Source organism: Epinephelus fuscoguttatus, linkage group LG8 (genome assembly GCF_011397635.1).
Source record: "Epinephelus fuscoguttatus linkage group LG8, E.fuscoguttatus.final_Chr_v1".
NCBI classification, from domain to species: Eukaryota; Metazoa; Chordata; class Actinopteri; order Perciformes; family Serranidae; genus Epinephelus; species Epinephelus fuscoguttatus.
The window spans coordinates 34,061,267-34,084,796 of NC_064759.1; the positions used below are offsets into that span (position 1 = coordinate 34,061,267).

The 23,530-nt window shown below is 40.5% G+C and overlaps 1 protein-coding gene across 1 annotated transcript in view; it reads left to right on the plus strand.

Annotated features, from left to right (window-relative positions):
* The window catches only part of bckdhb (branched chain keto acid dehydrogenase E1 subunit beta), a 71,927-nt gene extending 70,875 nt beyond the window's left edge, over positions 1-1,052 (plus strand). The window contains exon 11 of the mRNA XM_049584360.1: positions 568-1,052. The gene's annotated coding sequence lies outside the window, so the exon portion shown is untranslated. The remainder of the gene's footprint in view (positions 1-567) is intronic.
* The last annotated feature ends 22,478 nt before the right edge of the window (positions 1,053-23,530 follow it).

Sequence of the window (23,530 nt, forward strand, 5' to 3'; positions counted from 1 at the left end):
TATATCTAGTGGTAGGAGGGACCTGTCTCCTAATAAGCACAACTGGGACCACTCTGGCACCCAATGTGAAGGTTGACTGTTTTAAGGTTTGTAAAGCATCTGTTTTGGGTGTATTCACACCTGTATTTAGAGCTGCCGACTTGTAATCAGACCACCCAAGACTGATTTAAATCCAAGTGTTAACAGGGCTTACGTGTCATCGATGTGCCCAATTTACTTGTGTAACCTCATACTGCGCTCTCATTCTGTAGGTATGTTATTGTCTTTCATTGGTTGCATAAGTGTTGAATAATCTTTTGAGATGGGACGGACCGCCTGCCAGACTCTATCGTAATCCCTTTTTAATTGTCAGTGTCATCTAAGTCAGAGTTAAAGCCATTAAAACGTTGGTCTTGATTAATAAGACGAAAGGAACCATTAATAAAATATTTAATTGAATCCAACACGTCACCTCTCATCCTCACTGTTCTCCATCTCCATCCAGCTCTACTTTTCCTCCTCATCTGCCATCCACTGTGGACCGCCAAGTTATTCCCTCTAACTTACTGAACCTCTCTCCTCTTCCAGAGCCAACTTCTGGTAGCCCTGAACTCCACGTTCTCTCCTTTTCCCCTTCATTCATCAATCAGTGGAGAGCGGCCAGGAAAAGACACTTTGTTGACCATCCAATCAGGAAGCAGCATCCAGATGGGCTCCATGTCCCCCTGTGTCTTCCAGCTGACAGACTGTTACAGCACCTCTGCATTGGGAAACTTCATTTTGTTGCAAGGGAAAAAATGACTTGATCCACTCTATATGGTGAAACTCTACTTTGGCGTCAATATTATGCACATAATTTGATTTCCTCCTAAATAAGAGTTGTATACTGGGGAAAACTTCCATAGTATTTTGAATTCACGACTGTCTGCCTTTCTGTGCTGTTACCTTTTGATTGAATGTGTCCAGCTCTGCTTTAATCTTTATCTAGTTTGACATGAACTGAACCTTATTGTACTAATATAGTGGATCTGTGGTTTTTAAGGAAAATAAAGTAATTTGAATTGGTGAAAACATTTGGTTTGGCGATTTGCATTGCTTTGAAATTGCTGGGATTTCACAGTGTCCTTCTGGCAACAAAAAGTAAAGAAGTTACCTCTCCTATGGGATTGCCACACTGGCTGTGGGATTAAGAAAAATATATAGCAAGCAAAGTCTGCAAATTTGATAAATCTTATGAAGTCTGGGAATTTTGCAACACCAGAACATATTTTACAACTTGTTGAGCACATTTATTGCATTAAATTTATGTTTTGTAGGAAAAACTCAAGAAGTACTAACATTTTTTCAGTCACAGTAGCACTTTTATTTAAAAAAAATACAATTGTAAAACTATGGATAAGTCATAGAACGTTACATTATGGCCACAAACCTTTATCCCGCTGTAAAGTTTTAAGACGTTTCCATTTCATCAGTGCTTCTGTGAGGAAAATGCCTTTTTTTGTTAAGCGTCTTGTCCATCTCATGTCATCCAAAAGTTTGATATGGAGATTCATGGTATCAATCAGGGCCATTGTTGGACCCCTGTCTCCTTGTAATGCATGTGTCTGAGAAATCTTGAGTCATAAGTAAACTGTTACCTAAACAACGATGAAAACTGCCTGTCAGAGGTTGGAATTCTGTCCATGCCTCCATTAGGACACACTGGCAAGAAACGATAGCGTCCTCAGTCACTCTACCACCCTGACAGCTCCTGTGTGCAGGGAAAACACAAGTGTCATGAGTGAAATCATGTGTAAAACATGCTGACCTCATGCTGCGGAGTTCACCACACTGTGACAGAATTAGATGGAGTGACTATTTCTGACAGATATGGTATTCAAAGAGGGGGCCTAAAAATGTAAGGTCTGACCTCTGGACGGTATTAAAGAGCAGGTCACAGAATCCCAAAAAATCACAGGGGCTCTCAGTACTTGGCAACCCTGTAACATTAGACAGTTCTTTGTGTACAAGCAGAAGTTTTGCTCTCAATATGATCCAAAATGCCGAAATTCAGATCGGTTCATTCTTTTTGAATGATGGCTATTTGCAACAAAACTGAAGCTTATCAACCAGTAAAAAACAGCCATACACCAATAACCTGCTTGGTGTAGAGTTCCTCTGGGGAGCATGACAAGTGTAAAGTTAAACTTGTTTGTAATCTGCCCAATATTTTTTTAGGAATGCTGACAACCATGTACAAGCAGATTTTTAGGTCAGGTTCATAAGTGTTTATCCTCTGGGGTCCATAAATGCTCACAAAATAGTTTTACAAAACCATATATTTTGTGTATAAAGTTGACAATTTCCCCTCTAGATGGTGCAAGAGAAAAGCTCAAAACAACCAGCTAAAAGAGGCTAAAAGCTGGTTAGAGCTGGGTTTGATTTCACATTTCATACGCCAGGCGTAAACTCAATGTGCTTGCAGATACCAAGGTCTGATCCGATACTTCTGTTTTCTTCAGTGTGCACTTCAAGTATATTGAAGTTATTGAAATCAATCCAATGTATATGGTTGACGACTGAAACGCTCTGCAACACATTACGAAAAAAAAATACTTGTATCCAAGCTGTGAGTTTTTTTTTTTTTTCTTTTCTTTAGATAGGGAAAGAGGTCCACAATAACAAACCCTCTCTGTAATTCTTTTTGGCCTTGTAGCTGTTTGGAGGGAACAGGCTACTCCCTTTAAGGGAGTAGCTTGTTCTCTGGTGTTTGTTGCTTTCGATGCAGCCTTTGCCTGAGTTACATGAATGAATGGTTTTTCAGTCAGCGTTTATTTTTGTCGTCTGTACATCTTTTGAACTTGTTGCGCTTTGCAGTGGCACTGCTGTCTGTCTGTCCTCTGCCTGTAGATAAACGCCATGGGCCTGAAACGCAACATACTCTCACACTGAGCTTTAATGAAGTGAGTATTTATAATTTTAGTTAAAAAACAAACAAACAGGGCGTCAGTGGCTTAGTGGATAGAGCAGGCACCCCATGTACAAGGCTGTTGCCGCAGCAGCCCGGGCTCGACTCCAGCCTGTGGCCCTTTGCTGCATGTCTCTTCCTTTCTCTCTCTCCCCCTTTCACACTTTACTATCCTATCAATTAAAGGTAAAAATGCCCTAAAAAAATAAAATAAAAATGAAAAAACAAACAAATAAATGAACATGCTCATACTGCATTTTGCTGTCAGTTATGCCGTGTAGTGTTTTGCCACACACAGTGCTCAGCCCTCAGCTCTTAAACACACACATGGGCACTCAGCTGAGTGGAGGAGAAAAGGAGAGTGCAGAGTTGGGAACGGCTGCACTCTGCGTGTCTCTGCATGAAAGCTATGTAAGTAAAAACACGTGTGACAGCTGACATTAAACAAAGGATTGGACTCTGTATATAGCTCAATATAACCGATCGTGATCAGTTAAAAAAATGCCCTGATCTGCCTCTATGCCTCTATCTTTGAGATCTGATTGGGACATCCCTAGTTCTCATGGCTAAATTTAGCAGACTGTTGCTTTATTAAATATCCAGCAGATGCAAAGCAATGGTAGCATTTATTCGGAGTTGTGTTTTAACTCCAGTTCAGAGAGATTAAGAACTGTTTGGGTCTTTATCTTTGAAACGCTCCACCAGCTTTACCAGCTAGTTTTTAAGTTTGTCCGTCTGCCATTTGGTGCTGGGAAGGTAGCAAACAGTGGATCTTTTTTGTTGAAAACAACTGCCTGCTGCTGGAAATGGTGTTAATGAAAATGAACCAAAAACCGTGAAGTTACAGGCCATAAAACCAAAACACTGAGCTGAAAGATGCTAAAACGCTTCATAGAGCTAGGAGGAACTGCAGCCACTTCAAGACTCCTTTCAAATTACACATAGTCCTTTGATCCATTGTTATTTTTATGTAAACATTAATTAGTGCAGCTTTAACACATGTTAAATGATAAGTTTAGAAGTTTTATTCGAATGTTACACCTGTGTACCAGAAAATTTTCCCTTGGTTCTGTCAGTGTGTCCCAGGTGTTGTACAATTATTCACTGTCCACAGAGCGGCTGCATTTCTCTCTGGATTAGATCATGACTACAATGTGTCCTAAGCTTAAGAAGAGACTCCAAAATGACTAATTGAATTAAGCCGTTCAATGCTGAAACAATTTTATCGATTTTCCAAGGGGATTTCCTGTTGACTGCCTAAAATGAGCCCTACCCTCTAACCTTTCTTTTCCTCATAGCATTTTATAAATAGCTATATAATAAAAGTAATTGTTAGAAGTAATTACTACTTGAGGACCTTTTGTCACACTCTTTCATGCACGCAAACCTGCACGTACTGGCACTTCAGCGCACTCTTATGCAAGTCTTATTTTCTATTTGTGCCTGTTCTTCTTATTCCAGAAGCATGTTAAGATCCAGCACCTCCACCACAAAATACTGCAGTTATGTCATTCTTCTGTGGTCTCCTGTGCTTTTTCAACCACACACTGACTTCATACAAGAAAACATAAACATGTGGAAACAGCTGTTTGTGAAATGTAACCCTAAAAGAACTCATTTATTCATTATTGTGGTATTACACATTTTATATGTAAATTTTTGCCAAAGCATGCTAGGTTGTTGATGTTGTTTTATTACTGTGTACAGTATTGCTGCCTTATGGTCATTTATTCCTCAAGGAGTCTTAAGCCTGTGGGGAAAGAATAATCAGCCTGCTAATGAAACATTTACAGTGGAGGCACAAGACAGACCAGATGGCCCCGTGCCTCGAGGTCTTTGCTTTTAATTTGCGTCTCAAGTGCTGAACTCAACTCATCAGTGGAGTTTAGGAGAAAGGTGAGAACGACTTCAAAGTGCGACTAATGAATAAACAGAGCAATGTTTTCCCATGGCACAGACTGGGCTTTTTAAGAGTCGGGGTCTACAGTGCAAAAGTCCTGACAGGATGGCTTAAATTTAGATCTGGACACCAGAGAGAGTCCTATGTAGCACAGCCATCTGGAAAATCTTCTGATAAAATCACAAACATTACTCAGTTTGTACTTTTGGCCATTTCTTGTGTGTTATTTGGAAATATTTTTAGAGTATAGAGATCAAGATGTGTGCAGCAGTGTGCCTGACTCGCTCATTCTTTTTGGAGCAACTGCTTTCAATATGTCACTTTGTAAACAATTTGTGAAAGTGATGGGACCAGCTTTGTGTGCAGTAGAAGAAAACTGCATCATTCATGTTTTGTTGGGTATCCAAGTAATGTGCAGTGCTGCTAAGCAGAACCAGTTGGCAGCATGTATTTTGAATTGTGGCTTGTAAGAATAAATACATCTGGAATGGTTGTGATAGAAATGAACTGTTGTATTTCACGGTAACAATGACCAGACCTTTTCTGCAGTGCATACACAGCCTATCACCATCTGAACTTTCAAAGGGAGACATTTGTAAATGTCTTCTTGGATTGGCTCAAAGCTGGAATGTATGCGTGCCTCTGCGCCAAACGCTCTCTTCCTGTTTCTCATAATCGCTGAGATATGTTCGACTCCCTCTCACCTTGCCAGTGTGACACCTATCATAACTTTTTGGCAGTTTGCAGCACCCAGAGTCTGCAGTCACAGGCAAAAGAGAGCAAAGATTTAAGTGGTTTATCCAGTGTTAAAAAAAAAATTGAAACAATTCCACAAATCAGTGCGAATTTGCTAAATCCTTGTAAAGTTTCAGATAGGATTCTCAGCGCACTCCACCACAAACCCTGGTCAAAATGTAAAGATAAAATCATGTCTGTCATTTTGGTCTGGGTGAAAGCAGGGCCTTTAACCACGGTGGTGAGGCGGCCCCTCTTTTGGGCGGGGTGGCAAAGATGACCTCTGCTTGGTAGGAAGGCCATAATAGCATCTGTGCTCTGACAGTGTGTTATTACACACTATATTTACATGAAACGCAAAAAACCAGGGGTGGTAGGTCACGACGGGGGGTGAAGATGCTCTGGTGCATGTCGAACCGTACAACCAGAGATTACTGGAGATTATAGAACCGCTTAGCCTGTAATGTGGCCTGTTGTGCATTTAAATGCTTGTCGAGGCATGTTTTACAGCATCATTACACATTCATAGGATTGCTATGATTGCATTTATCCAACGTCCATTGCATGTTTTATTTTGATAGTCAATTATAATAGGTACAGCCTTGGAGAGTTTATCCTGTGGTAAAAGTGGAATGTTATGATGATGGTAAAATAAATGATGTGTGGTGGACAGAAAATGCTAGTTTGATACCAAATGAGTTCATTTCAGTCCAGACTTACTGAGGGTTCTTTGCACTTTTCTTACATTGTTGCAATAATTGAATTAGGAACTCATTCCTGAAAAACATGTTCATTTTCCCTGATAAGAAAAACACTACCAGGTTTATTGAAAATAGCAAATGAGCAGTACACCGTATCACACCCACAGCTTTTGACAGTTTAGATATACATTATCATATTTGTGTTCAACATACCTGCAGTAATGACTGCTGGCACTGGCTGTGTCAATTTAAATCAAAGGTTAATTTGTGTTAGCTCCAAAGTAATACTTTAGTAGCCAGCTGCCCCAGCTTTTTATAACTTGAAACTTAGCTTATTTGTCCACGATTTCTAAATGGTAATGCATCACAATATTAAAACAGGGTCTAAATACCAAACAAACTAGTTCTAGCCAGTTTGATATACTGGCCAAATGGTGTAGCTACTGTAGGCTATAACTTCCTGGTCTGTCAGGTGATGCCATCGGCCCTAAAAAGACTTCCCCATGACTTACATTGTGAAAGAGATGTTTTTAAATCAGTGGATACATTTTGTTTTTGAGTGCCACATCCCCTGCAAAATGATTTGTTTTGCTGTCAGGATTTGATCCATTCGGTTCAATAACATTTCCAAAGTTTAGGAGAGCTGCATGATTAACTACTTTTAACCCAATTCATGTTAATGGAGGGCTGAACTGTAAGTAGACACCTCAGCTGGCGGAAGTTAGCTGCTCACCAGCAAAGTTTCTATTGCTTTTGCTTTATGGACTCAATAATGCGGAAGATATGGATAATTTTACACCCGGGAAATCAATTTTTTGGCTTCATACGCCACTGAGCAACTTTCATACAAATTATCTAGGCCCTGCCTCCAATGCTGTCCTATGCTCTTTATACATCCATGGTTTTAGCATGAAGCAAAAAGAGGTAGTAAGCTATGAAATATTGTTGAGACAGCTGACCCAGCCTTGATACAATGCTATTTAATTATTTAACAATGATGTAAACTGATTGAAGGTTTTAAATCACATTTCACAAAAATAACATGACATAACCACACTAGAAATGTTATACCAATTATGTTTTTGCTAAATAGCCTAATAACCTTAGCTGGGTTAGCATAATCAGATACGTCCAATTAATTCTAAACTGCATCATGACTAGCTCTGAAATGCACACATAAAAAGTCATACCTACATTTCCAAAGGATTGTTTCCCCCATAGAGTGCTCGAGGAATGAGTCTTCAAAGCCGGAAATGGTTAACATCTTTGCACTCTTGGTTCCCTTGTCTCAAAGTCAGTAGGTTTTTTTGAATGGGTTTTTGGTTAGATACCTGAAATAATGTCTGATTTAAGTTTTGTTCTACAACATAAAATATATCGGTAAATACCCAGCTTGTGAGTTTTGAAGCTTTTGTATGTTTTTAAAAAAAGGTGGTTGCTAACAAGGGGCTAAATCAGACTACAGAAGTTCGTTTGTACTGTAGCATATCATTAGCTTTTTACTTCTGGCGATTGCATTTAGGCTTCAAAAATCATGAAAGTGGTGTTCATTGGTGAAGATTATCTGGCTGAACAAATCATGTAAGTAGGCTATCATAAACGTTTGTTTAGAGCTTATTTTCTACAATAAGCCAATGGAAAAATCCCACAGGCTTTTTAATGAGGGAACCAGGGTGATGCTAACTCCACCTTAGCCTACAAAACAATGTCATCCCTGGAGCAATCTATAAAGCTGTAAGTTTTGGAAGTTTGCCACAGTTTTGGATGCCACAGTGTCTTCTTCTTTACATAGTTGGTTGCTTGATCAGACATCCCTGAAGATGTTTCCTCACAACTAATTTACACATTACTTAAGACTTTACCAGCCAGTAAGTCACTAGTTTCAAACTAGCTAGTATAGTTTTTATAGTTTTAAGATTTTAGGACTGCACAAACTTAGTAATAGATTTAGAAAACACTGATGCAGCCTTACAGTGAGCACACATAACCTTCTTGTCACTCTAAATCAAGGGTCATAAACTACATCTGTCCAAGGGCCAGAATTTTTTTTTTTAAAGCAGACACTGTGGGGGCTGGACTTGCAAATATATATATTTTGATTTATTTAGACCTAGTAAGTGTATCATTGTTTAATTATTTTTAAATAATTGTTTAATAATATAATAAAGTTATTGTAATAATAATAAAAAAAACTGATATGTTAAATAATGCATTAATCAACAACTCAAACCTGCAAACCACCAACTTTATGCATTGCAGTAGCACAACTGTCAGGACCAAGGACTGAGACATGCACAGAGACACAGACTGAGCACCGCTACATGTGTGTATTTGTGTGTTTAAGAGAGGGGGTGGAAGGTGGACTATTGCACACAATGTTTCTTTAATTTATTAACATACTCAGAATATTAGAATATGTCCCAATAAGCTTACCCGAACTCGCCCCATGGGCTGTGGGTCAACCCATGCATCACTACTGTTCCCCAATAATAAATGACGGATGGATTTATAACCTCTTTAGTACCACAGGAGGACACACATATTTGGGGGTGGTAAATCCATCCATCCATCCATTTTCGTAACCGCTTATCCTCTTGAGGGTCGCAGGGGGGCTGGAACCCATCCCAGCTGACATTGGGTGAGAGGCAGGGTACACCCTGGACAGGTCGCCAGGGTGACTATCACAGGGCTGAAACATAGAGACAGACAGCCATTGACACTCACATTCACACCTCTGGGCAATTCAGTCACCAATTAACCTGCATGTCTTTGGACTGTGGGAGGAAGCTGGAGTACCCGGAGAAAACCCACACTGACACGGGGAGAACATGCAAACATGTTCGGGTGGTAAATCCTTCCTAATAAAATTGTTGTTATCTCAACTGCTTTCGGGGTTGCTTCAAAATAGGAGGAAAAAATACTAGATATCCTTACTACCGGAACACACACCCCTCCACATTGTCTGAATTCATTAAATTCTGCAGGCCAGATGGATAGCTTTTGCTGGCTGCCAGTTGACAATCACTGGTCTCAATATACAATTTCTCCTCTTCTCAAACCGAAACCCAACCAGAGAGACTTGTGGCCGCCATGTCTGGGTTCCCGTCGCTCCTATTCCAGTTCCGATCTAAACAGCATCACTGTTTGGAGGTTTGTGGAACTCAGAGTTGGGATGTGCTAATGCTAAACAGGATGTATGCTTTATTACTTCCTTGTGATGGGGAGATATGATGCTAAGCCTTTGTTGGACTTTGAAAAAAGACATCTGAGTTCAGTTCCTTGTGCTGCAGTCAATTCCTCACATTGTGTTTTATATCATGTTGAATCTTTGGGCATATATCCACTTTACTGTCTATAAACTACTGCTTTTATGTGATATGTGTATTTGCCTTTAAAAACACAGACTCCAGTGTTTGCCTACCAGAATCACAAGGGACGGATGGAGAGCACCGGCTGTTTTTGTTCCATTTACCCAAAGCTTCATTACCCCATCAAACATTTACCTGCACGCAGTGTGCTTTCATGAGTTCACACACACATACGCACGCATAAAGTATGCGCTGTACATTAGGTCACTGATGCCATAAGACTGAAAGAGTTCACTGCACAGCATATACTATTTGGGTTTCCAAGCTGTGATCCACTGCCTCTTTAAGCCCAAACAGAGCACTCACAACAGCACAAAAACACAAAACATATGTACATCTGCCTGTCTGTCTATCAGACCTTTCCCTCACACACAAATGAGCTGGATATTATGAATTTCTCTTCTTTCAAAATCAGCATCCGTTTCTTTAAGAAAAAAAAAAATCAGGCGAGGAGTGGTTTTAATTCTGACTGTTGGGGCCGACAAATGGTTGCTAAGGAGAGAGGGTGGGGGGAGAGACAAAAACACTCTTGGTCCAACGGAGGTAATTTTGCCTGGCTGTCGGCTTGACGGGGTGTTTGTGTACCAATGACATCCTGTTAGACACAGAGGGTAGTTCAGTCTCATCTGACGTAAATGGTGCTAATTCGTGTGGCAAAGAAATAATTTCCAGCCCTAATTGAAGGAGCGTTGCATGTCAGGCTCGCACGCTTTCACCCTCCATGGCAAACAGGGAGTCAGTTTCTAACTCAGGGATGATACTTTGTTCCCCACTCAACATGGGCAGCATTTCCATTCTCCAGCTCAGTGGGAGCAACACGTTATTGTCTATGAAAGCTGATACGACACAAATGCGTACCATCTGTCCAAGTTTGACTGTGAAGGGAACATGATGTTTGTAAAGCTCCAGCTCGCGATTGACTTTTGTAGACCCGAAAGGCTTTTGGTGAGGGAAACATCATAGTTATTGGTGAGATTATGTCATCATCGGTTGCAATAGAAACAGGTTTGGTTTTATTTTTGAACTAGGTTTTTTTGGGAGGGATAATTAAAATGCTGATAGATGACTTGCCAAAGTACTACTTGTGTACTGTACCTATAAAGGAAAACATGCAGAGCCTCTGGCTGTCCGCTGTTTGAAAGCCAGCTTTTCAGGCAAAGCTTTTTAGATTTAGTTTCAGCCTTAATACAATTTCCTCTCGCCAGCTTTTTAACTTTATCTCTTTTAAATGGTTTCCTTAGAGAATGGAGAAAACAGTTATCACTCTGGTTAGTAGGGGTTGTGTGGAGAAAAAGTCATCATAATGTTGGAAAGATTAGAAAAATGTGAGCAAGAAGGTGGATGACTAAGTCAGGATTAAAACTTTGGTTTCAGTTCAAAGTTGGGGTTAAGTCAATGACTCTTTACACAAAGTTTGGATGCTATTTTCCACTTGGCACTGCACAGCTTTCTGCCCGATATATAACATGAAAAATATCACATCACAAACTTTAAATATGTAAACAGAGCTGCCATGTTTAACTGGTTAAAACAAGTAGGATTTGATTTGATAGCTAATTCCACTTTGCCGGATCTGATTCTTGGTTGGTAAAATGCCCAAATTCACTAAGCTCCAATGCTAACAAATCTCATATCTCGAACCTTTTATCTCTCCTTTGATTAGCAAAAAACTTTATACACAGCACTGTGGTAATGCTAGCAGCTTCTCATTTGTACATTGAGCAGAACACCACTTTAACAGATTGTAATGTCAAACAGCCTCATGGCAGTTCAACTGTAGCAAGCTAATGTTAACTCCATAATGGCCAGAATTAAACTTTGGCAGTTGTCTCATTGATCTGCTCTCTGCATGCCGGCGATTTACTCATCCAAGGATAGCACAAGGAGAAAAGCACCATATTACAGTACGACAAATACAGTTTGGGCTTTTGAGTTTGGATTCCAACAAAGAAATGAGTTGTTAGACCTGGAACTACCTCACTGATCGTGTCTTTTAGGGCCCTGACACACCAAGCCAATGGCTGGGCATCAGGCTGTCAGTGAGGGTCTGTCGCCCTAGTTTTTGCCTTGTGTTTCACAACATTGGCACTAGTCGGCTGTGTTTTAGTCGATTAAACATGTTAAATCAGCAGCGGAGCAAGCAAAGTCCGTCAGTGTGAGAGATCACTCTGATTAGCTGTTCAGCTGAGTGCACAAGAAAAGAAACAGAAATGAGGAGGCAAACAATGTCAACAAATGGCCGTCCACACACACAGAAACACACACACACACACACACACACACACACACACACACACACACAGAGAATATTCAAGATTTGGTTATTTGCAAAAGTTAAAAACTAATCGTAACTAGATCTGATAAGGGATTGGAAAACATTCTGATTTTCTGATTTGAAGAATTCAGACTGGATTTGTAACAGGCCCTGGACGTGAGGCCTTTGGTCAGATTGTTCCTTTGTTCTGTAAACAGGGAAATAATGAGACAGGCAACAGGCAGTGTGCTTCCTTCCATCACTGACTTTATTGATACACATGTATGTAATTTAACTGAATTTTTCACTTAACATTTCTCCTCATGAACCATAATTACCAGGTTGCATAATCACAACATATCAGAGTTCAGGTTCCCAAATAAAAATAGCCTAATCGTTTCAGTAATCCATGTGTTTTGTTAACTTTTCATATAAAAATGAACAGAAATTCTCTTATTCTATCCAAATATATTTGGCCCGCTGCTTTCAGCTTTAATAACTGTATTAGTTGCAAACAGGTTTCCAGGTAGACTGGCTGATAGGACATAAATCCATGTTTAGAGTAACACTAATAAGCACGATTTCAACTATTAGTGAATGGGAAATCCTATTAGTAAAACAGAACAGCTGGTGAGACACATAACACTACCAAACTCTAATATATATAATTACAAAACAACATTTAAAGGGCCAGTGTGTAAAATGGGTTGAAAACAGTGACATCAGTGGTCAAATTCTAGACTGCAGGGCTCACTCGCTCACCCCTCCCGTCGGGTAAATGACGGTGGCCTTGTAGGGACAAAAAGCCTTGCGCACGAGTTTTTCAGGAGTAGGTCTATCTAGCAACGAGGTGAATATTTATTTAGAAATCTAAACCATGTTACGATATTGTAATGAATCCCTCATGAGCAGGAGACCAGAGGAGCGTTTGGGAAAAAGGCCAGTTTATTTGAGCACTCCAGAAACTCCGGTAACACTCCAGGGGGTAAAAGACTCCGTCCCAAACTCTGACTCTTCTAGCGTAACACACACACTTCATACACACATACTCGTTTACCATACTGAGTGGGGACCCCCTCCCCTCTCTGCTCCACCAATCTCCAGCCCGCACACTGACTGACAGCGTAGCCTGTAAACAGAGCTCAGCTGTTTATTTAGCCTAGCAATATCTCCGGACTATAGTAGCTGCAATGGACGACTTTGAACGCAATTTTGAAGAGTTTCTTGTAGCGGACACAGACCCAGAGCCATACCTGTTTGAGCCGGAGCATGCTGAGCGGGCGAGAAGAGAGGCTGAATGCACAGAATGGGATTCGGTGCTACTGCTACCATCGTTGGGGAGATATATCATCAGGAGGAAAAGCGCCACAGAGAGTGGATCACAAGGAATGAAGTTGCGTCTTCTTTTCCTCACAGATGACGGTTCGGGTTCATTCTCTCCTGTCGCGTGGTAAGTGTGGTCCATTCCCAAACTTTATAACTAAAAAACTTTTCACTACTCTCTATCGACGAACTACTAAGACTCTCTGCTGTTTCCTCCTCCTTCTTCCTTCCTTCCGCTGTCTTCGTTGGTACACGCGAAACGCGTTCTTTGGCTGGCTGGATTGTTCGCTCGGGCTGCCTTACATACATGGCGGCACAAGATGGCGACCTCTCTAAAGCAAGGCCCTTGATATATGTATATATATATATATATATATAATGTAAATATAAAAGCATAATTATAAGGCTACGAAAACCAAACGAATTTTATTTTATAGCGATTATACACTTACATAAACATATTAATGGGTAGAATATTCAGATTCAGATTCAGATTGACAATAAACCATGCCAAATATTACACACTGGCCCTTTAAAAACAGACACTTGACATGACTGGAGCTTACCAAATCATTCCTATCTTGAGGGTGCCACAAAATAAGACAAAGTAACAAACATAACTTAAATACACACCTATAAACCAGCACAGTCTGTATGTGTTCAGCACACTCACCTTTCACGATACTTCCTATGGGTGGAGCCAGAGTTGGAATTTTTCAAATTCTCCACATAGTGGCTTTAAATCTGATACTGTCACAATCCATTTTCCTGCTTTTTTTTTTTCATCCTTCCTCTTGGCTTCTTCCACTGTTTTATTAGTCACACGATGGTTCCAACAGAACATACAGTGCAGACGTCTCAGCTGTGTGATTGATGCACTGAACTGAAATGATGGAGTGGGGGGGGGGATCCAGTGCTACAGTATGTGAGATCTCTTTGGGGAGTGAACTATTAAATATAGTTTATGCTTACGTCTGGAGTTTCAGTCGGGAGTTATGTGATAGCAAGCGAATGAATGTAGTGTCTGCAGATGAAGCACTGCCAGGTTTTAAGTATATTATCTTTTATGTGTGTATACAGCCCCAGTTCAGTATCTGCTGTGTGTGGTCAGCTGGTGCAGACTCTGCTCAGCAGCTGGTCAGAGGGAAGTTCAGCATAGGTAAAAAAGAGCGTGGATGCGCTGGATCAACTGGGTCCACTGTGCTTCATCTCCATCCAACACTTTGATGTCCATCTGTGGTAAGGCTCACACAGAGAGGGACAAGTGTAAACCACTCGTATCACTCTTCACAAAATGATGTTTTGATTGCAGCTGCATGTCCAAGATTTATATTTGCAGATGAACAGAGCTGCATCTTTTTTTTCTCCCCTGGAGCGTTCCAGAAGATAAAGAGCTTCCTCGGAGAAAGTGACTCATTTTGGAGTGTGTAGTTAATCAGTTCAGACATTATCTACCAAAAAGGGGAAAGGCAGAGTGGGAAAGTTCAATTAACATCAGGATGCAAACCATCAGAGTCATTCATGTGCAGTAGTAGCTCCAGACATCAGCGTTGTCACAATGTAAATTTTTATGAGAACATTTAACAATGCCCAGAACTCATCACTACAGAGAATTTATTATAGCAACTGTTTGCTATAATATGAATCCGTAGTTTGTAATGACAGGTTTACCAATCCAATAACACAACTAGATATAAACGCATGACACTTGCTTAGCTTTCGAGTCAACTTCATAAAAAAATATGCTGGTATGCTTTGAAATTGTTGCTGGTCACATATTTCTACACTTTGAACATGCCAGTCCAGGCTTGTGGCATGGCTTCCATTCTTCAGCCCTTGACACACTCTCATTTTTTAGAAACACTTGTAGACACAGAGCACTTAATCCACTCTTGGTTCCCAGATGTGTCAGATGTGCAGTTGAGCGGCGGTGCTGAAGGATCTCAAGGAACGCTATTTTGCAGGGAGGGAAGAGAGGAGTCATTTGAGTTCAGCGAGGGGGAAATGTGTGAACAGTAAAACATTTCACCTTCCTGGAGGCTGAGTCAGAGCACTTCTATAAGAGCTGGGAGAGAGGTAGGAGTGAGTGGGGGGGCTGGTGAAATGACTGTGAAAGTGATGGCAATCGACTGACCCGTGGCACTGCTGAGCTCGCACTGGAGGAGTAAATTAGACTATTACCCTTCTGGTGCTACACACAGACAAAACTGTGCACGAGATTCTCTGGGAGAAAAACTGGAGACGTGCATGCCTTTACTGTCTGAAATGCCAGGATTACTGCAGGATTTTGGGTGTAGCAGGGAAATCCATATATAGCTGCTGTTTGGGTGAGAAGACATCTGAATGTTTGCAAAGATATTTTAGTCAGAAATTTGATGCATCCCTGGGGTTTACAGTTTGACTTGAATCATTTGTTAGTTCGGAAATAGTTGATAAGTTTAGTTGAACAAAATTGTAGACCCCAGACACACTTTGCTATGTGCCTGCTAAGAACTCCTTTATCATGCAGCGCCAACTTTCCTCAGAGGTATGTCCAATGAATTTGAATCTGGCACCAGTTTGCAGGGAATACAATTACAATTTCACAGACACACTTTAAAGTAAATTCTTTATAATTTATGTAGGTGATATCTCATAATATATGATGGCAAAGAATGATTTCTTTTTTGTTAGGTGAATGTGTCACACATGTCATGTATTAATACACTGCCAAAAATATGGATCTTAAACTAATTTCATTTAGTAGTGCTATTTTGATAAGTGGTCCTTTAAAGGTGTACTAATCAATGTTTTTATATAGACAATGGATCAAATGACTATATGAAATGTAAAAGGGTGCTGCTCCAACATGTTCTCACTCCCAACTTGTCAAATACAGCAGCTTGGTCAGTGACCCTACGCATCAAATTATGACATTCTATGTACCACAGGAAATATAGGTTTTGCCACCAAACTACCTTAGTTTTGGGCAGCAAAACTACTTGGTTAGGTTTAGAAGAACTGGCATTGTCTAGCTAAAAATAACTACATTTGTTATGGTAACTTAAAGAGTATGTCACTTGATTTACGCCATAACTATGTTACATGGTTAAAAAAACTCAGGCTGGGTTAGGTTTTATTTGGTTTTACACAGATCATGAACACCAGTCTCCTGGGTGAAAATCTGGTGGTGTGTTTGACCCTTCCACCTCCCTTACCTACAGTACCTACCTATTGCCAGGATTGCATTGGAGTTAGTTAGAAGACTGGTGTATCTCAATCAGATGCTGTAAGGTGCCTTGTACATCAGTAACAGAAACTAAGTGCCACTGACCTAGCTGCTGTAATTAATCCCCCTGGGCATGAGAATGGATTGGTTACTTATAGCAATGAACTGACAGATAATTGTCATCCAAGTCTGCATTTCCCCTCAGCTCTACATAGTGCTTAGTGCCCTTCACTGTTTTAGTTTCAGGACCTGAAGCTTAACTGTTCGGGTTACTCCCACCACACTAATCAACTTGTTTCCAGCAGTAGTAGGCAGCTGTGCACAAGCTGCCCGGCACCAGATGGCAGACAGATTAAGTAAGCATCTAGCTTGTCAAGAAAGTAAAACATCTCACAACTAAAGAGACAGACATCTCAATCAGGAGGTGGTGGAGACCAAAACAGTGCTAAAATCAGAGCGCATTTTGGATTTTCTGGCCTGGACATTCATCAGAAATAAATGTTGTTCTATTTTTTAAGTTATCCTTTATTTAGTCATGAAGGTCTAATTGAGATAGAAGATTTCTTCTTTCAGGGAATCCTGGTCTCAGTGTCTGATGGATGAAGCATTCTGGTTTTATTTTTGTTGTCCAAATAATATCCACCAATTATGTTAAATGGCAGGTAAATAGGCCATGTGGAGAGGCCAGGGTTCATACACAATTTTACCAATACATTTTCTTTTCTTCCCCATGCCCTAAAGGGAAATCGCCATGACCATACATTCTCTGCCACGTTTGTGCATATATGAAAAAAAAGAATACAAATAAAAAATAATTCACGTCAAACTTTGAAAGTGTCACTTTCTTTGTGACAGGGGGTGTCATGTTGGTTACCAGTGTAAAAACGCTAGTGATGGGAATTCATTTGAGCAGCAGCAGCAGCAGCCTGGTTAGCTTAACATTAGCTCCTTTAGCATGGGTAGCTAGCATGGCCTCTCCTTTGTTCAAAATCTATATCAAACATTTGATTTCTGTGACTTTTCCAAAACTTTAGGGGTTTATTTATTTTTTCAAAGGCCTGGAAATTGCTATTTTCTATTTGCTATTATTTTTACGAATCCTGAGAAGAGGAACGTATTGGCCGAAATGCAGTCGCAGAACGCTTTGGCTATCATCTTATGACAGTTTTGCTTTATACTAGCTTTTTGAAAATTTATCTGACTTCATATGCAGTCTTGGCTTGGATATCTGCTGGCTACACTGGATCAGCCCAAGGGGTGGTTTATATTCACCAGACCAATAGCCCTTTAGATTGATAGACCTCTGCTCTAGCAATAGATATTATGTTGTTGTAGTTGTGTTTATAGCTTGATCTGCTGTCTCCAAGTGTCAAAAAAAAGATCAATATTGCTTTAAAATGCAAAATATCAAAATTTACAGACAGGATTAAATAGCCTATTTCTCACACTTCATCAGTGTAATCAAAAGATGTAAAAAGTTAGCATGTGAGCTGCAGGTCACATTGTTGCAGTGTGGCTAAAATCTGCCATCTAAATTGAGCCATTGTAAAACAAGAGGAATGTGTGTAATTTCTCTGAGCTGCTTCCTGTGTTTTTTGGTCCATGTCAATCAGTTTACATCAGACACAACAGAGCTAGCCTGCAGGGTCCCACAGGGATCAGTTCTTGGCCCTATGTACAAGGCTGTTGCCGCAGCGGCCCGGGTTCGACTCCAGCCTGTGGCCCTTTGCTGCATGTCATTCCCTCTCTCTCTCCCCCCTTCACACTTGCTGTCCTATCAATTAAAGGCTTAAAAATGCCCAAAAAATATCCTTAAAAAAAAAAAAAAGATTAGAAACTCCTGATGGTCCCCCGCACCCATTTCAAAACACGAGGAGATTGCTCTTTCCAGGCCAGTGCTTCACGCCTTTGGAATGCACTACCCCTGACTCTGCGTAGCATAGAGTCCACTGAAGGTTTTAAGAGAGAACTTAAAACTTATCTTTTTAGACAGGCTTTTTACTGATGTTGATGTTTTGAGGCCTCTGTGACTTTATCTGTTTTCTGTGCCGTTGTGTGTTTTTCTGTGTTGACTCTGTATTTTATTGCTTTTTATTCTTGCTGTAAAGCACTTTGTGATTTTATCTGTGAAAAGTGCTATAGAAATAAAATTTACTTACTTACTGTGCTTCACTGACAGTGTGACAATTTAAAATCACTAATAGCTCCCGCTCCACATTCTCAAAGCTTGAGCCCAAACCTCTGACTCCTGTCACCGCCACGCTCTCCATTCACTAAAACAAACACACACACAAAAAGTCACCTTACCAGTTATATTTGCATCTTTTTCCATGACTTTCTGTCTAAATGTTTATAATTTTCCGTTTGGAAGTTTTGTTTTTGTTTTGGTATATTTAGCCATTCCTCGTCCTGGGCTCAGTGCCCGCTTGACAGACAGTCTCTAATTAGCACAGCAGAAATACATATTTGGAGCCATGTGGCTTTGGAGACTCTCTTTATTTAAGTCACCAGGGAGAACAATGGAGGAAACAATGGCTGCCTGCAGCAGGCATGGTCTTCACATCACTGACTCAGTGCAGATCTTTTCAATATGACAGTCCGGTTCAAATTGAGATACTATAAAACAACCCACTCACTGCGGAGAAAAAACTAGTTTATTTTCTTCAGTGACAGCGAGTTAATTGTTGTACTGCAGGGTTTTACACATTATATGAATAGCTGTGGTACCATGTCTGGTAAGGATTTAGTTTAAGCTAATGTTTTTTGGCACATTTGTTGCATAAATAATAATGAATCATAGCTTAAGTGATGAATATTGTGGTTGCTGCTTGTAATTAAGACAAGTGTTTGTTCCCCTAATCATGGGTGACATGGGTGATTTAAGGCATAATAATAGACATTTTGGGAACAAACTGTTTTAATCGCCCTGTGGCAGTGTTGATAAGAGGAAGTTGTGTCTTAATACCAATAGCTGTTTTGGGTTTGTGTCCTACACGGAGGCAGGCTTGTACAGGAAGTGTGGGTGCGGCTGGCAGACATTTCCCTTGGCTCCCCGCTGAAGCTCCTTTAAAAGTGAAACTTAAATCAACGCCTCCACACAGTCACTAGTCTGCGGTTCACAAATGAGCAAATGAGTAAGCAGAGGGGGACTCCACTTCTACTGCACTATAATTTTGGAATTAATTCACATGAATCTTAATTTTTGTGTATGGCAACTGTGCAGTAAATGATACCCCAAATAAGAGCTTAGATTTCACCCTGAAATAAAAGGGTATCAAAATAACAACACCATGTTTAGGTGGCTCCATGACAGCGCAATTTTTCATCGAGCAGTCTCATTTTCATATCAGAGTTTCATATCACTCCATACTCATTTTACTTTTTAGTGCTCCTGCTGGAAAATAACACCATTAAGAAAAGTGTGTACTGGTTCTTAAAAGACATGGAAAATAATGATGTGCTCTCTGGATGTGGCAAATGACATAATAAAGCAATGGTTGCTAAACAAGCATTCCTAAGAAATCTGCACAAGAGATTTATCAGAGTCAACACGGGTTGGTCCCTCTCAGTTATTTCATCAGGTTGCCTGAGAATTGCCTAGATGCCTGACCTTAAAGCGATAGACTGAGTAAGGTGAGTAATCATTGATTAATAAGTACTTGGAAAGGTAGTTGGTGATGGAGTTCCTCACGGAAATGGGTCTTTGGATAGGCTTCCCAAACCCCATGTGCATACATTTTTAAAAGCTCTTGGCACAGGCACAAGGCACAGGGAAGCTTTGAGCTTAACGCTAATATCAGTAAGCTAACATACTCACAATGACAAGGCCAACATTTTGATGCTAAGTGGGTTTAATGTTTACTTTGCTCATCATCTCATTTATTGCATTAGTATGCTAACAGCTGATAATTAAAAGTAAACACAAAATATAGGTTAAGCAGATGGGAATGTGTTTAGTTTTGCAGATATTGGTCATATACTAATGTTTTTGGCAAATTTAAATCTTGACCTGATAATGACACTTGAGATAAAGTAAAGTGATACATAAATGATTAACATTCATCCTCTGGGCACCATGGATATCTGTGTCAAATTTTATGGCAGTCCTTCCAACAATTGTTGAGATACAAACTCATCGTGGCACCTGAGAAAAGTCAGGGGATCATTAAAGTTGTTAAGATTCATTCTCTGGGAGCCATAAATGTCTGTAACAAATATTGTGCCAATCCATCATGTAAATCTTAAAAATTTAGACCTGAAGATGGTTCTAAATTAAAAGTTAAGGGATGACCAAAGTTATGACAGTTCATCCTGAGGAGGACATGGATGTCAGATTGCATGGCAATGTATCCATTCATCCATGAAGCTCGTGGTGGCACTAGAGGAAAAGTCAAAGGACCACCGAAGTCATTGAGATTGATCCTTTGGGGACCATGAATATCTACTAAATTTCGTGGCAAAAGTCCGTCCAGCTCAAGAGTTGCTGAGATATTTCAGTTTGGATGAAAGTGGTAGACTATCATTGTCATTGCCATTCCTAGGGCTGGAGACCCAATCCAAAAGGGACCTGAGGTCAGTCAGACTTGGTCAGAGTAGACTTGAGGATAATAAGACCTAACCCAAAATACGGTCAACCCCAACAGAGCCAAATTGTGAGAGAACACCAACACCGGCGGCAACACGATGCGCCATCAATTAATTAGCAGTCAGATATTTACTCATAGACACTCTGGGTCTGACTGAGTATGATTTGTATCCCCCCAGAGCCAGATTTCAGGTCAGTTTTGGCTAAAATATGTGTTGCGTGTGTGTCTGTGGACTGATATACCAAAGGAAATGCTCCAAAATAAATGTTCTGATGGCTCAAGTAGGTACTAGCTGATGTTCAGTCCTATCGATGAAAACCAGCACCCTCAAAAATCTTGAAAGACCAAGGGAATAAAATCCTGTATGATACAATCATAGAACAGGTTAATACTCTCACTTGGAGAAACTCTACTTTCCTGAACTTTTCATCCACACAGGATGGAGTCAATCATCATTTGGATCATTCATCTTTCATTCAAGAGTGGATGGTTTTTAAAACAAAAGCTGTGGCATTTCCTCGATAAATAAGTCTCATATTATTCAAATTGAAACAGTACACTTTATTCAAACTAATGTTTCTTTAAATAACTTCAGTTTTTACTGGCTGCCACTGAACCTCATGGTCTACATGTGTTTTCATCCCTGACTGAACGAATGTGTCCGTATGGACCTGCTCCCATTATAATCTTTCCTTGTTCCCCGTCACTCAGCAGACGGCGGCGCGGCCCAGATGTGTAGGTGTAAACATGCTGGTAATTAGGCCAGAACTTGCTCTGATCTTCTTTCAAAGGCATTGACTCGCTACAGACACCCTCTCTCTCCACGACCCCAACACCCAGCCACTGACCAGCCCTACACCCAAGGCAAATATTTGGGGAAATAGCAATGAACCCTGTGTTATAAACACACAAATATACACACACATGCTTGCGTTTGTATTACTGCACTTGTGAGAACCCTCTGTGGATCAGTCCATCTCAGACTCTAAAATAATTCAAACAGTAGCCTCCTAGTTATATAAACCATTACTATATTAATAAAATGACTCATAAGAAACTGTGTGCGCTTAATTAGAAGTGAAAATGAAAAAAACTGATTTGGAGAATCTAACAACCAAATTTTTGTGCATAATGTTAACCAGTATCAGTTCAGAAACATATTGGCTCTACGGATGGAAATGTTGGCCTGTTTTTCTCAGGTTTGGTCAGACCCAAAATGATTTTGGTGATTACCTGACTTTTTAAGCATGTATGCGCACACACGTACACTGTATTACTATGCTAATGCTTGCAATGAGCTCAAAGCAAAGCTGACGTAGAACAGCTGATTCAAATTACAACAGGTAACAATGAACAGCCTGAGACTTTACTTTTGTCTTTGTTCTTTGTATGTTTGTTACCAGAAATATCAAAGTTAGCAATATGGTATCCATTTTTCCAGTAATAGGTCAAAAATGTCACGTCTTCAGGCGCATGCACAAATAGACCCCAGGTGGTGCTCAAGCACGTGCTCTTCTGGCCTCTGACCACATAAATGCCCTTTTTACAAAACTTTTTTTCCTCTTTCTTTCAATAATTTTTTATTTAGTTTTTAAATTTGGCCCGTGGCATCTATTTTCAGTTAGAAGCATGTTCTGTGCCTGACAAATGCATCTGAATGCAGATGCACCTCCCTTTTCACCCTCACTTTTCACAGCCACCACAGCTAACACACACAAATCAAGCACTCTGTGGAGCAGCATCCATAGCCCTTTTTAGATAGGAACTGTGCAAATTTGCAGGAAAGCCCAATCAGTCTTTTTTCAGCATTGGCAGTATAAAAACAAAATCGGGGAGTGTGGCAAAATGCTGCCTGCCTACTTTTGTTTATACAGAATGTGCCTTTTTCAGGGCAATGGGGAGCATGAGAAAGTAACACAACATGTAGCTCAACGTATGATGTGAACAGTGACATGGGAGGGAAGCCACGGCTAGTCAGTCCTTTGGCAATTCTCTTGTAAGTAGGCCCGTTCCTCACCGTTCCCGTCATCTGATGGTTAATGGCCTCTTCATTTGCGAGGGCAAGGAGGGCGCGCAATTCCTTGTCTCCCCAGTTGCTCATCTTTACAGTGTCTGTCAGGTTTGTGTTTCCCTCTTGCTACTAGCTGCTCACTAATTCCTGCTATCAGCTGTTTCCTGTTTATCCACCGCCAGTGGCTTGCACATGCGGCGTCATCAACAGCTCCTCCCACAAGTCATCAGCAGCCCCTCCTTTGTGGAAGGGCGCCTCGGTCTGTTTAAACTAAAAGGGTTCTGCCAATATGTCTACCCTACGAGGCGGAAAATTGGGCACCTCAGATCAACTCACCAATCCGGCTCTGTGTGTCTAAACGCTCGCAGCTTGCCGGCAACACAGCCCAACATTTGCAGAAAATCTGGCAGTGTAAAAGGGGCTCATGTCTTGTCTCCCTGACCGGCCTTCATGGACAGCCAAGTGTTTGCCCCAAGCCTCACCATTGTTGTTCAGTGTTGTGAAATTAAACCACTATT